Source organism: Jaculus jaculus, chromosome 17, assembly GCF_020740685.1.
Source record: "Jaculus jaculus isolate mJacJac1 chromosome 17, mJacJac1.mat.Y.cur, whole genome shotgun sequence".
NCBI classification, from domain to species: Eukaryota; Metazoa; Chordata; class Mammalia; order Rodentia; family Dipodidae; genus Jaculus; species Jaculus jaculus.
In genome coordinates this window covers 49,309,111-49,322,365 of record NC_059118.1, presented here as the reverse complement: position 1 = coordinate 49,322,365, position 13,255 = coordinate 49,309,111, and the positions used below count along the sequence as shown (strand labels likewise).

The 13,255-nt window shown below is 41.7% G+C and overlaps 1 pseudogene; it reads left to right on the top strand.

The window, feature by feature from the left end:
- The window catches only part of LOC123455529, a 105,605-nt pseudogene extending 99,654 nt beyond the window's left edge, over window positions 1-5,951 (top strand).
- Window positions 5,952-13,255: the final 7,304 nt, after the last annotated feature.

Genomic DNA, 13,255 nt, shown 5'->3' with positions numbered 1-13,255 from the left:
TAGATCAGTCAAAACAACTTTAAAAGACCCAATCAGATTCAAGGAGGTGAAAAAAATAATAAAGCCAAACTCTTGATGGGCGTCACTTCACAAAGGCATATGGACAGAGGGGGCAAGGTTCACGTGATCTATGGACTGCAGATGGCAGGTAGAACTAGGCATGCCTTTCCTGCCAGCTCACCAGGTGTTCTTCCAGACTCAGCCTACATCAGAAACCTCTTGTCTATCATGGAACCTCTTGCATTTGGGAATGATTGAAGTAATGACCATCAGCATATCTGGATTTGCTCAATCTACCAGATTTTAGAGACAAATTATCTTAAATTCTGTCCCAAATTGGTGATCAGACTGGTATTGGCCCTGCTGAAGAGATTCTTGAAAAAAGAAATCTGTGCATGTGGACGGGAGCACAAACCATGCATTCAGAAGGCCCTTGACTAACAGCTGTTGTGGGAGATAGTGGGCAGTTTTGTGGTTTAGATCTGGCATAGAAGATCTGGCTAGTGGATGAGCTATGGTTGAAAGCTTCAAATGTGTTTGTTTGCTAAGCCATGTGTGCACAAGGTCTGTGTTCACATAAAAAGATAGCTTTCACTAGTTTGTTCATCAGAGAGGTTATATACTGTAATTCACTCAAAAATGCTTATAACTGGATGGGGAAATGTCTCAGTGGACAAGGTGCTTGCTGCACATGTGTGTTAAAATTCAGACCCCCAGCACCCATGTTGATGCTGGACGAGTGTGGTAACCACACAGAATCCCCAAACATGGAAGGGGATCCCCATAGCAAGCTACTAGCTAAACACGGAGCTGTCAGTTCATCTGAGAAACCCTGCCTCACTGAATTAAGGGAAAAGTGATTGAGGAAAGCACTCAATATCAGCCTTTGCCCCTCACACATGCACATCCTCACATGTGCCTCTGTACACACGCTTGCACATTATACACACATAGACATGCGAGAGAATGCTTATAACCATATATCTGATAGGATCGGTGACAAAAGACCAGCTTCCTGCTGCTTTGATTTAATGTCTAATCCACTGCAGAATTAGAATTTGGTTCTTCTAGTGACCACCACATGGCTGACACATAGAATTCACATAAGTGTCCATGACAATATCCCAGTGGTCCCTATCTTGATTGCAAAACAAGGCCCTAGTTATGCATCCAGCTGTTTCTGCGAGTTTCCTCAAAGGTTTCTAAACACTTAGTCTGACACTTACTGATCTATGAGCAGTTTCTGTGTCATAGCTTCTGTTCAAATATCACTGACAAGTTTACACAGTCCAGCCCACAGTCCTGAGTCAATGAAGCACAGCTGAGCTGCTTCTTGACTGGACCACATTTGGGATCTCAACCCAAGAAGCTCACTCAGGGGCTGTGGTGGTTTGAATCAGGTGCTCCCCCCCCCCCCGCCCCCATAAACTCATGTGTTGTGAGTACTTGAGCCCCAGCTGATGGCAATTTGAGAAGTGGAGCCCTGCTGACAGTGGTGTGTTGTTGTGGGTGAGCTTCGGAGTATTATATCCAGCTCCCCCTTGCTAGAATCCAGCTTCTATCCTACCACTCTTATCCACCTGCCATGCAGGAGTGATATCCAGCCACTGCTTATGCCATGTTTTCCCCTGCAATCATGAAGCTTCCCCTCAAGATTGTAAACCCAAATAAAACCTTTCCTCTTATTACCTATTTTTGGTCAGGTTCTGTGTCCCAGCAAGGAAACTGACTATTGATCTGTGTAATGAGACTCAACACATGAGAGTCTGCCTGAGGAGAAGAGGCTAATCTTTGGACTAATCAGTGGGTTTCCCTCCAAAGAAGAAACAGAAGAGGCAAATAGAGAAAGGCAACAATGCAGAGATCTTGGGGCCCACTGAGGGTAAAGCAGGCAGCAGCTGCCTGCTCTGAGACCATCAGACCAGGGCCAGCAGCAAGTGGTATGGATTTCTATAATAATCCCCTTCTCCTAAAATGAGTGGAGGAAAGCCAGAGACCTGAAGGAAAGGAAGAACCAAAACCTCCCACAGGAAGTGTGAGCTGCCCATGAAGAAGGAGAAATCAAAGTCTTGATATGGGGAGAAAGTGCAATTTCCATTGCCTTTGAAATATTTGTGTGGAGTAAGCAATTATTAAATATATATGTTGAATGAACAATACTAAATTATAGGTGATAAATAAGATTTTCATAAATATTTATTTTTTATTTCTTGTAACAACTCTCTGAAATGGAATTTACTGTTATCTTCCATTAAAAAGTGAAGAAACTGAGACATAGTGAATTTAGGTAAGAAGCCAAAGGTCTTATAGAAAATATATGGGAGAACAGGAATTGAAGATGAAAGAAATATCACAGGAGATATTGCTTTCCTCAAATAAGGTGAATATATATATATATATATATATATATATATATATATATATATATATATATGTTAAAGTGACCCAGTTTTTACTGTCCAGAGTAGTATAATCAACAAAACACAGGTTTGTGCTACATTCATACTGCAGCATAATCATTAGCTTGCCTGTCTTTCTCCAACCTTTGACAATGGGTATCTCATGTTTATATCTACAGTAATTGAAACACTGGCAGGTACATACCAGAAGCACAATAAAAGGGTGTGACTTTTAAGAATAAAAATATGTATTTCCAAGGGAATAAGACCATAGAAGCTCTTGATCTTCGGGCAAGGAATAGTTACTGTAGTGTGACAGTGGTGTGTGTGTGAGCTGGAGAACAGAGAGGCTGCGGGCAGAGTGTGAGAAAATAGCATCTCCCAGGAAAAGCCTGATGGGCAAGGACTACTCAGAAGTCAGAAGTGGCACAGATGCGTTTGAGCACGTACGAGATTTAGGATTATGGACAGTAATGGTGAACCATCAAGAGAAATACTCAAGTTCTACATGGCTTTACATGGGTTCTAAGGATCCAAATGCAGGTCACTGACTAATAATACCCCAGCCCACAGAGTTCTTAGTGGTAAGGATTAACCAAGCAAGGAGGCCCTGAGTATAAAGATTATGAGTTGAAAAGTTCTCTATAAGAATTAAATTTAAAAATATTTATGCACATATGTATATTCACATGCACATGTGTATGTGTGCATGTGCATGTGTATGTTTATGTGTGTGTTCATGTTTATGGGTGTGTTCATGAGTGTGCATGTGTATGAGTTGGGTGTGTTCATATGTGTAATACCATCCATCTCCTCTGAGTCAGAGTCTATCATTGGCCTGGGCCTCACAGATTAAACTGGATTAGCAAACCAGTGAGTCAGAGATCCTTCTGTATCTACCTCCCCAATGCTGAGATTACAGATGTGTGCCACCAAGCCTGGCACTTTACATGGATACTGGCAAATGAATTTAGGTCTTCCTGCTCATATGGCAAGCACCTTACCAACTGAACTATCTTCCAAGCTCCAAGAATTGGCTTTTTACCAGCCACGGGATGGTCAAGAATCAGAATTTACCATTGTGGCTCAAATAGAAAGAAATAACTACCTCTAGAACTGAAGATATAAAGGGAGGCAATCTTAATAGAAACTCAGTGAAAACTGGAGAAGGTACAATCCCCCAAGTTGCAGATAAGACCAGACCTCCCCCAAATCACAGACATGACCAGACACACCAGACCTCCCCCAAGTCACAGATATGACCAGACACACCAGACCTCCCCCAAGTCACAGACATGACCAGACACACCAGACCTCTGCAAAGTCACAGACATGACCAGACACACCAGACCTCCCCCAAGTCACAGATATGACCAGACACACCAGACTTCCCCCAAGTCACAGATATGACCAGACACACCAGACCTCCCCCAAGTCACAGATATGACCAGACACACCAGACCTCCCCCAAGTCACAGATATGACCAGACACACCAGACTTCCCCAAAGTCACAGATATGACCAGACACACCAGACTTCCCCCAACGCACACATGACCAGACACACCAGACCTCCCCCAAGTTGCAGATATGACCAGACACACCAGACCTCCCCCAAGTCGCAGACATGACCAAACACACCAGACCTCCCCAACGTCACAGATATGACCAGACACACCAGACCTCCCCCAAGTTGCATATATGACCAGACTCACCAGACCTCCCCCAAGTCACAGACATGACCAGACACACCAGACCTCTGCAAAGTTCTGCAAAACTTCTAAATAACAAAAACATTGCACCATGTAATTGATGGGATCCCCTTTCTTAACAGTTCATAGAATACAGATAAGTCATATATTCAGTAGCATTGCTTTAAAATACCTTTGGATAATAAGTATGCATTCACTGCAAGCAACAGAGAACACAGTACAAAATGGTAAACAAGGGGCTGGAAGATGGCTTAGCAGTTAAGGCGCTTGCCTGCCAAGCCAAAGAACCTTGGTTTGATTCCTCAGGACCTACGTAAGACAGATGCACAAGGTGGCACATGTGTTTGGAGTTTGTTTGCAGTGGCTGGAGTTCCTTGTGTGCCCATTTTTTCTCTCTCCTTCTTTCTCTCAAATAAATACAAATAAAATATTTTTAAATGGTAAAAAAAAAAGAGTTATTTTCCATTAGCAGAACATACATATGTAGGTGGACTTCAGAGTGGGTTAGGGTTAGCACCAACCAGATAGTCTCCCTCTGGCTTCCTGCCATGTCTCTCACGGTCATGTTCATCTTGGTCATGGCCTCTTACAGCTAACATAAGGCAGTCAACAACCCTGTTAAGGAGCTGTTTCTCAATATGCATGAGAAGATACTAACGTTTCTGGAAACTGTCTTAGGAGAACTTTCCAAGAAGCATCTGGAGCATTTTCCCCTTCATTGTACCAAATTCATGCCCCACAGTTATGCCCAACAAGTAGGATTGCACTAATAAGCAAAGGCTTGGACCTCATGAGTGACCTATACCTAAAGACAAGGGTATAGCTAGTATCCCCTAGACACATAATGACAAAGGGATCACAGATAACAATATCCTAACATCCCCCTAATGTTCAGGGTGACCACAAGGACAGGGTGGATGGTTCCTTATGAAGTGCTGCCTCAACATACCATTGCTTCAGTTTGGACATAAGATGTTCCCAAAGGCTCATGTGTATTGATCTTCAACAGAAGCCCATAGCATAGGAAGTGCCAATCCTGGGGTCTCAGACAGTTTTCTCAGATGAGAATCAAAATCCATTTAAACAAAAGTTAGTGGCACTGAGGTACTCTCTGATGTGAAATGACCGAGCACAAACGTGTTGGTTGGAGCAGGTGATGATGGGAGAAGTGCATTGACAACCTAGCAAATGAAGAACCATTTTGTGGGTGAATGTGATGCCACCATAGAAGTAATTGATAGCAAGATCTGTCTGTTGGACACACGAGATGCAGCTGGACAAGGGGGTCTAGTACCATGAGGGTACAAGAGTACATGAGGACAGAGAAAGCATTCCTAATATTTGCCATCAAAAATAGCAAACCAGGGATGGGAAGATGGCTCAGTTGTCAAAGGCACTTGCTTGTAAAGCCTGATGGCCCAGGTTAGTTCTCCAGTACCCATATAATAAAATTTCAGATGCAAAATACAGCATATGTGTCTGGAGTTCATTTGCAGTGGAAGAAAGCCCGGGTATGCCCATACTCATTGTCTCACTATCTCAGTCTACCTCTTTCTCTCTATTTATTTCTCAAATAAATAAAGAAAATAAAAAAGAATGGCAAGCGATTTGTAGATATTGACCTCCACAGGGAGCAGATTAAGTGAGTAAAAGACTTAAATAATGTACCTATAGCGCTTGTAAGAAATAAATAGGAGTGGCCAACAAAGACAGTAGAAACAAAGCAATTCCATGAACTGGTCAAGAATTATGGAATTCCACTGACTGAAATCTTAGCCAAGAGCAGACAAGGTGTGGAAGATGTCTTTTATGTGCTGGTAAGAGAAATACACTAACACTGAATGCAAAAGCTCAATAGCAGTGATGCTAGGAGAACTCAAGGGTCACCATGTGTGGCAATGTAACAAGATACTTATAATTCTGTCATCAGCAAAGAGCCACATCCAAGCTGCTGCACTGACACCCTGGTTCTGACTACCCTGGAGCATCTCAGAGAAGTTCCTGCTCCTTCCATAGCTCTCACTAGATGAGCGCAAGCATCTCTGCTTGGGAGCTTCTCAGAATAGCTACCTCCTCACTTGGTTGTCTGACCAGGGAAACACACTGCTTGTCACTGCCAGTAGCTTTCTGACCTAGGTTACCCCCCCCCCCGAAAAAAAAAAAAACCACACCTCTGCCATCTAGGCTTCTCATCTGAAAAATAATTGCTGCTCCAAACATGAAATGAGATTGAAAATAGTTTTGCAAGTGCTAATGTAGCAACTGCTGGTGATTTTTTTTTCTTTACTATTGAACTTGGATCTATGTTACTTTTGGAGAATTGCCATAAATTACTGTTTTGCCAAGATGTTGCTGATTGTTTTTTTATAATTTTATCAGCTAACTATATTCTATAAACTACCATCTGTACTATATTCATAAATACAAACATGAGTACTGGAAAAGAAGCCCATGCCAATGTGACCAATTGACCATAGATTGAAACCACTGAAATAACAAGCCAAAATAAACCCTTCCCTCTCTAAGTTGTACATGTCAAGGAATTTCGTCATAGTGATAGAAAGCTGACTACATCAACTGCTTACCTCAACTTTTAAAAATTTAAATGTCACTTATTAAAGGAGAAAAGGAATACTGTCCAATACCTAAACTGTATGTTGCTGTATTGTATTTACATAAGAAAAGGTTGACAGAGGGTGTACAAGTATTTTACAGTAATTTTATTTTTTCTAAGCTCAAGCAGAAAGTTTGAGGCCATACTGTACCACTATAGTGGGTAGTTTTAGGCTAGCAAGGGCTACAGAGTGCTGCCCTGGTCAAACAAAAAAAAACATAACTTACTTTTCCCTTACTTCTTATTATATTAGAAATCATGAAGCATGGCATGGTGACAAAGGCCTATAACCCCTCTTAAAAGGCTAAGGTAAAAGGATTTCCCTGCAGTCTAAGTTGTCAGTGAATTTGAGGGCAAGCCACAAAGTGAGAATCTGTCTCAAAAATCAAACCACAGCCACAATAACAACCTATTGAAAAAGAAAATAGGTGATATTTCAATAAGCACTCATAATAAAAATAATAGTTCACTCTAGCTTAGTGGAAACAGAAAAGGACTTTATTTAAAACTTTAGAAGGGCTGGTAAGATGCCTGAATGGGTAAGGCACTTTCCAGGAAAGCATGAAGGACCACTCAGATGCCAGTACCCAGGTAACTAGCAGATATGATGGTGCACGCCTGTAGTCCCAGTGTGTGACAGGTGGAGAGGGGTAGATCCCCAGAGCAAGCTAGCTATCCAGCATGGCTAAAATTGGTGAACTCAGGGTTCAGAGAAATGCTGTATTCATAAATAATATGGAAAGTGATAGAGGGAGGCACTTCACATCAACCTCTTGTCTCCACATGCACAAGCATCAATGTGTATGCACCCCCACAACACACACATATGAACATGCATGCACACCACACAGGCATATACAAAATGAAAAAAAGTAAGTTTAAAGAGTTAGTCATGGTGCTGCATACCTATAATTCTAGCCCTTGGGCAGCTGAGACAGGAAAATTTTGAGTTCAAAGCCAGCCTTTGTTACAGAGTGTGACCCAGTCTCAAAAGCCAACTATAAGCTAGCCGTGGTGGTGCACACCTTTAATCCCAGCACTCTGAAGGAAGATGTAGAAGGATCACTGTGAGTTCAAGGCCACCCTAAAACCACACAGTGAATTCCAGGTCAACCTGGGCTAGAGTGAGACCCTACCTTGGAAAACCAAGAAAAAAAAAGCCAACTTTCAAACTAGACAATGAAACTATTCCACCATACCAGATTCTTTGATGCTGAAACATCCTGTAAATACTGTTTGACAAGATGGCGTTAAAACTTGAATGCTAGGAACTCAGCCAGCAACAACACCACAAAACCAAACACCTTTGACAGCATGCTTTCTGAGAGATTACTGTCCTTGTGACCTCTGCATCTGCATCTCATGTGTGTGTGTCTGGTGGCAGAGCCCAATTCCTGAACCTGATCTCTCTCTTCCAGGGAGGATCGTGGTGGACTTAAAAACACCTACTGGAATAGGTGGGTTTCTGTGTGGAATGTGTTCAGGATAAGAGTTCTAGAAAGTATTTAGAACAGCCTTAAATGTAACCTCTGCATGCATGTCATTCCCTATTCCTGCAAGATGAGGAAAATGTACACTCTGATAGATGAATCCCAACCCAGAGAAAGAAGGATTTATTTACCAAATGACTAATAATATGCCTCATACTCAAGTTAACAGGGTGGCATTATGAACAATATACTCTGGGAAGAAAAACTTGCCAACCCATCTCAACCTATACCTGTAGTAAGCTCAAAATTCACATCATTGTAGGACCAATGCTAACCCTTGTCAGAACAAAAATTCCCTTTAACAATTGTCTTGTGTGTTACTTTCATATAACTTAGTTCCTTTACCCCTGACAAAATCTTTATCTTTAATAATATATTGCTTGTATGAAAACCTCTTAAGAGCAGCAACATATACTTATGGTTCATTTTTCTGGTGTGGTATATTCACTATTAGTGGTCCCAATAATAAACAACTACATTTATAGGCCAATTGCTAGCGCCTGCACTGATGTTTTTATGAGACCTCCTTGCTTATTACAAAAAATATGATAATGTGGGGGCTAAGAATATGGCTCAGCAAGGAAGAGCACTCACCTCAAAGCATGAGGCCCTAAGCTTGAAATCAAACATGATGTAAAAAGCTGAGTATGCCCATGTACATATGTAGCTCCAGTCCTGTGTGTGTGGAGGGGGAATACAGAAGAATTGCTAGGACTCACTGTCAACCAGTCTGACCAAAGGCTCCAGGTTCAGTGAGAAACTCCATCTCAAGTAAATATGTAAGGGATAGAGAAGGACACCTGGCATGTGCCTCTGACTTCCACATGACTGCATACAGGTCACACACATGTGCATATAATATACATCCACACACCGCATCACAAGCACACACACAGTTTGTTGTATGGCAAACTTCCTCTGCATTGTAAGGTATAAACAACTATTGCTAGCTTTATTAAAATAAGCTGGGTCAACTCATGAGGGAAGATGTGGGGAGGGTCTTCAGACCCACCCCCACCTGAGAGTCAGGCATCTCCTATGCCAGCTATAAGAAAAAAATGCATGAGTTCTCATGTCCTCAGGAGGAGCTAGAGCATATAGAGAGTAAAAGATCAAGGGAGGGGCTGGAGAGATGGTTTAGCGGTTAAGCGCTTGCCTGTGAAGCCTAAGGACCCTGGTTCGAGGCTCGATTCACCAGGACCCAGGTTAGCCAGATGCACAAGGGGGCATACGCATCTGGAGTTCGTTTGCAGTGGCTGGAGGCCCTGGCACGCCCATTCTCTCTCTCTCTCTCTCTCTCTCTCTCTCTCTCTCTCTCTGCCTCTTTCTCTGTCTGTTGCTCTCAAATAAATAAATAAAAAATTTAAAAAAAAAAAAAGATCAAGGGACAATGAGCCCCACTAAGGTGAGATCTCTGGAGTCTCCATGCTCTTTAAGTAAGCCCTCACCCAGAGGCTGAGGGAGGAGCATGCTCTGAGGAAGTTCCAATATAGAGAGCTCCACTCTGTCTGCTCTGTGGTCTCATACTCTCGGACAGGGACAAGGAGCTTCTGGAAGTGGCCACAGGGGTGTCATCATTCAGAGTAGGATGAGACTTCGTGGTACTAGACCTCCATGTTCTGTAAGTAAGCCCTCATCCTGAAGGTGCAGGAAGAGCATCCAAGGATTAATCTTGACACAGAAAACCCCATAAAGTGGCAGCTTTGAGGACTCCTTATTTCTATTAATAACCCCTTTCCATGCTCTGCAAGTGAGCCCCGATAAGCTCATTGGTGCACTGAATTGGTACCGATGTACTCAACTGGCCTGCTACCTTTGCTGTATTTGAGGTGAAGATGTATGTTTGTGTCTCCCCAAGGGAAAAGTGTCCTGTGACAAGTTCAACAATATTATACACGACACCAGTGTTGTATGCTTGTACTAGATGTTCCACAAAGAGTTGTTCATTTAGTTCTTTCACATGTTAGTCAATTTTGTATCACTATATCCAAAGTATCTGACAGAAACCACATAAGGAAGGACAGATTTCTTCTGGATCAGTTTCAGAGGATTCAGTCTATGGTTGATAGACCTTAAGTACATGTGCAGTACATCATGGCAGTAGGAACATGTCATGCATGGTTTTCTTCACCTCTAGGCAGCCAGTAAGCAGAGAAATGGAAAGGACACAAGGCAAAATCTATGTCCTCAAAAAACACTCTGAGTGAGCTACTTCCTCCATCTAGGCTCCACCTACCTTTAATTTCTTGCCAATAATGCCACCACATCATGTATCCATGAAGCTGTTGGTATGCCAGAGCCCTCATGATCCCATTGTCTCTGGAAATGCCGCCATAGACAGACCTGGAAATGTGCTTCTCCAGTCTTCCCCTCACAAACACTTCTTGTCTGCCTTATATGTTAGCTGCACCCCCAGCATTGACTGCACCATGAACATGGACCAAAGTAAACCACTTCTCACAGTGATGAGAGGAAAAAACTAACAAATAAAGGTTGGCAACTTCATTTTACCAGAGAGGAAACTGAAGCTACTAAACCTTATCATTTGTTTCCTAGAACCAACCCTTGTCATAATCCTGTAATGTACAATAGAAAAGAGATGGCCTACTCTAGATAGGATGCATTTTTAAAATCATGGGCCTCTAATAATTGTTTTCTCCCATACTGATATATATGTCTGGTTTTAGCATGCATCTCAGATAACAGTTTTCACCAACCCATCTGGCATTGGTTTCTTCCAGCTTTCATTAACTCTAATTTCATTATCACCTGTTCTGGCATGACCCTACATTTACTGTGCACTTCTCTCTTTTCTCAAGGGAAATGAATTTCTGTCTCAGCTTCAGCTCTCTCCACCGTGTGAGCCCCGAGGCAAAGAACTCATTTGTATGTGAGGACTGTCCATCTCTCCTGTCACCCAGGCCACTTCCTGAGGCTCTGACTCTTCCGTCCTCCCTGGCTTAAGAGGAGACCAAAGGGAGTTTCCTGACCTATGTGGATGTGTGAGTGTGTGTGGTATGCACATGCACATGAAAAAAGGGTGCTTGACATTACTCAAGTGATTTTCCTTCCATTTATGACTTGTATTTGGGAATTTTATTTAAATTTCTTTTATTGTTTTAATTTTATTTGTGAATTATCATACTGGTATGGAATTTGATTCATATGTCCTTTGGGAGAAATAAATAATCTTATGGGTTGGTAAGAAATTAAGTATCATTTATTTGTTTTGCACTGAAAGGCCAAATTTCTAAAACAGTAAGTAAATAGAAGGCTTTCAATAATACAAATGAGGAGTCCACCAAAAAACTCAAAAGTCTGGGGGGAAAATGACATGAAAGACAAGGGAAAGAAAAGACTAGTTCATCTTTTCTCCTCCTTTCCCATCTCTACTCCTCATCCCCCTGCCAAGCCCCCAAGCTAGCTTTGGCTTTACGATTGTCTTCCATTAATGGCCAGATAAAATAATAATGCAATACTGTTGTGTTCGTTTTGAGCTTCTACTAAATCTATCTATTCTCAGCCTCCCTCTCTCTCTCTCTCTCTCTCTCTCTCTCTCTCCCTCTCTCTCTCTCTCTCTCCCTCACACACATACACACACTCAGAGAGGGGGGGGGAGCAAGCAAAAATGAGGCAATAGAATTGGAATGTGTGAAGTTAAAGATCACACATGTGGGCACGCACATAGAAACATATGCATATCTATACACACATATTTCTATTCTTACAACTTTAATTCTTTTGCAAATGCAAGAAATTGTTTTTTATGAACTAAATAGCATTTTAGTAAATTTGAGTTTCTAAATGATTAAACTTAGAAGTGGGTAATACATTAAATTGTGTTATACAGAGTTTATAAATTAATTTTATTAATTACTTTATACATTTTTAATTTCTTTTCACATGTAAAGGGAATTATTGTGATCACAAGCTGTTTCTCTTGAGGGTTTATTGGCAAAATAACCATTATGAAAGTAAACCATAAAAAAGAGAAAGAATGATAAATACCAAGTTTTACTTAAAAATATGCAGAAAGCTGTTGCTAGGAACAGGATGAAGAGACAAGCTCAATGTGGCAGGGAAAGTCACAGTTATTGGCAAAGGAGATGGATAAAACAAGGTTGAATCTTTCTGAGAAAAGTTACAGTTTGTTATTTTTCCCTCACATCCATCCTAAGAAACCATTTCCCCCTAGGAGTCACGAATAGACGTTTGTGAAGGGCACGTGCCTGTTATTGATACTGGATTCAACCTCCCTCCACACATCACTGTTAAACGCGATCACAGTTGTAGCTGTATGCCAGTACCAGTAGCCTTCAGATAAGCAATTGACCGTGAAATAACAGTACACAGCTTTAATATATACCCTCTGGTGATGGGTGTGCATACTAAACATACAGTATTTTAAAATATATACATATAAGCACACAAAAGGGGCCAGTCTAAGCTCTTTATATCTAAATGTACTGGCAGCTGCTGGAAATTTCCCCTCTCCTCTCTCTAAGGTCTCAGGTGTGGGATTCATGGGCCAATGTCTCAGCTAGAACAGGTGTCTATCGCTGGGTAAATAGCAATTAGGCCCAAATTTCAGACTTTTTTTTTTCAAATCCCTTTCGGAGGAAAAGCCCAGGAATAAATAGTTGCTGTAACGGCCAGGGGTATTGTGCGGCATCATAGCCTCCAGCTGGTCTATTACATACTATACACAGGCAAAGAATACGGGCACCTGACAGATGTGTTCTGTTAGCTTCATTAGGAAAGAAACAAAGAAACTCCTCAATTAATAACAGCGGAGCCAAATGGGGGGTGGGGGGAGCTTGAGGGGAGAGGAATCATAGCCTGTTATTTAAACAGAGTCAGGGAGCCTTTCACTGGTAGTTTAATATGATTCATTAATAAAAGCAGCTTTTTGAATGCCCAGTTTAAGTCAAAAGAAATTACTAGCATTTTTTTTTTCTCTCTCTCTCCAGCAAAGGAAGGGCAAAATGACAAATGGCTGCTGTTAAATTCATCTCATGTGGGGATGGCCCTTCTCAAAGAG